The sequence below is a fragment of the Oncorhynchus gorbuscha genome, linkage group LG13, assembly GCF_021184085.1.
Source record: "Oncorhynchus gorbuscha isolate QuinsamMale2020 ecotype Even-year linkage group LG13, OgorEven_v1.0, whole genome shotgun sequence".
Lineage (NCBI taxonomy): Eukaryota > Metazoa > Chordata > Actinopteri > Salmoniformes > Salmonidae > Oncorhynchus > Oncorhynchus gorbuscha.
Window position 1 is genome coordinate 25,802,804 of NC_060185.1, and position 2,654 is coordinate 25,805,457.

General features: G+C 42.9%; 1 pseudogene; it reads right to left on the minus strand.

Moving 5' to 3' along the window:
* Positions 1–527: 527 nt before the first annotated feature.
* LOC123992628 overlaps positions 528–2,654 on the minus strand; it is a 131,350-nt pseudogene continuing 129,223 nt past the window's right edge.

Here is a 2,654-nt window from a genome sequence, read left to right on the forward strand (position 1 = left end):
ATATCCTTTCTGTACATCTATATACATACATATGTACACAACTGGGAAGAATCTAAATGATAATGTGTGTCCAAATCCAGGTTTCAAGACTGTGGATTGAAGGTTTTGCAAACAGCATGACTATCCATCCGTTGGTTGGTAATTTGAGCTATCCTGCATAGATGGAAGTGGTGAATGGCTGCTGCAGCCTTGCTGTGTGAAGGCGGTAGTGGGGTTGTTTTGGAGTAGACCGTAGGGTTGGAGTGGAGGCAAGAGGCTGTCCTTCAGTATACAGGTCCAAAATCCTAATTTTTTCCTCCCCTCGGCACGATGATGTCATAATGGTTCAACATGGACGTCCACATTGATTCGCCCAGTCATCTTCCTATGTCACATAATGGTTCAACATGGACGTCCACATTGATTCACCAAGTCATCTTCCTATGTCATAATGGTTCTTCCTTGATGTCATCTTCCTATAATAATGGTTCAACATGGACGTCCACATTGATTCAGTCATCTTCCTATGTCAGGTTCAACATCTTCCTCATCTTCCTATGTCACATAATGGTTCAACATGGACGTCCACATTGATTCGCTCAGTCATCTTCCTATGTCACATAATGGTTCAACATGGACATCCACATTGATTCGCTCAGTCATCTTCCTATGTCACATAATGGTTCAACATGGACGTTGATTCGCTCAGTCATCTTCCTATGTCACATAATGGTTCAACATGGACGTCCACATTGATTCGCCCAGTTGTCTTCCTATGTCACATAATGCAGCACTCCCCAAACATTATGTTGTCCAGTTCTTACACTGAATACATTATATATGGACCTGGATTCATTGAGAATTCAACAGCTTATTTCAGTCACATTGACAGTTTCAGTCCTTTTAATGGCTAAAAATACATTTTTAAAACCGGGACCACATTTCTGTCCGTGAATAACAACTTAATCCATCCGAAGCCATCTCTCGATGGCGCTCCAGATGCAAGACAAACAAAGGTTAACACAGGGACACATGCAGCTACTTCCACAATACAACACTGATCCTCAGGTTGACTTCATCATTCATCGTAAAAAGAGGAGTGCAGCAAGATGTGTTGCATGGTGGGCCTTTGGATGGCTATGGTTCTCTCCATCTCTCACTCTCCATCTCTTTGTCTCATACCATCTTATTGACACAAGGCCTCTTGAAGCTGCCTGCGCTGCGCTGTTTCTGCACCTGACTGGCAGAGCCATGGCGGGTCCGTCCACTGGTGGAGAGAGCTGCGCTGGGGGAGAGCTGCACATTCTCTTTATCCACGCCTGGACAGAGGGAAGAAGAGAAGGGAGGGGAGAGTCATTTGCAGTCAGTCACTCAGATTCAATACTACTGTTGAACAGCAGCTGGCGCTGTGCCATAGCTTTGGTATAAAACTAAAGGAATAATCTCACCCTGAATGAAATCAACATCTCCAGCTTCCACTACAATGTCAGACAGAGAACACAATTTACCCTCTAAAAAGCCTTTTATTGTTGAATGGGGATTCTGCCCCAGCTCCTTTCTTACAACCACACCAGCACAAACAGCACAAACAACACGATTACCAACGGATTGGATTACTCTTTGCTTGGCAGTGGGTGGCAGACTTTAAATTGCTATTCTGGCCCTGGGTACAGTTAGTGGGTTTCTCCCTTTTCACATTGGATTAGTTGTTTTGGTGTATTTTTACTGAGGGGGATGAGATTGCTTGACCTCGGGGTCACAAGGTCAAAGAGCAAGAGTACCTGGGAGGAGGAGGTGTGGCGCAAAAACAGCTGACTTAGAGCAAGGCAGAGAGGCTTCACAGAGAGAGAGAAAGATAGAGAGAAACAAGAATGAATGACCACAGCAACTAAGGACAAAGATGAGAAACACATTAAAACAATGGTAACAGAACAAAAATAGGGAGAGAATGAGAGTCAAATACAGTGAAAGAAAAAAATGAACAACAGACACCATGATGGATCTTTAGCATTGACATGAAGGAATGAAGAGATTTCAATCAGGCGGTTTTCAGATGAAATGGTTTTAGATACAGATTGTTTCTGGTCACTTTTCAACTGAGTGTAATGCAATAACGGGGGCATTTCTATATGTATTTTATCTATTTTATTTTCTAGGGGTGGTGTTTTAAATGGCACAAATAACTATATTAAAGGCTACTAAGGCTACTATAATTAAATGTAAATATTTTTTTGTGGAAATGCTAACAAAATATTGCATCTACTTCAGCAATATAGTACAAATACATAGTACTAATAATACAATGTATTTATTCTACAAGTAATAACAAAAACACTGTATTAGCTAGGTGATTCTAAAAGCTAGCAGCTAGCATAGTGAGAACAGCAGACAGAAATTGACGCGTGATGGGAGTTCACACTGTTTGCAAACTACAGGCTTGGCTGGGGCTCGAGTCGGCGGCCCCAGGGAGGCTCTATGGTTGTGATTTGTACCAGACGTTTAGGGTGGTGTCGTCTCGTCCGACGGATCGGACAGAGTTGGGGACCGTCTAGACTACACCAGCACACCACAGCGAGTAGAGCATGATGGGGAGGTTACACAGACCAGACCCAGAAAGAAAGTGGAAATGTCTGAAGTGTTTGATGATGCCTTTCCTCCCCTTGCATATTTCAAAC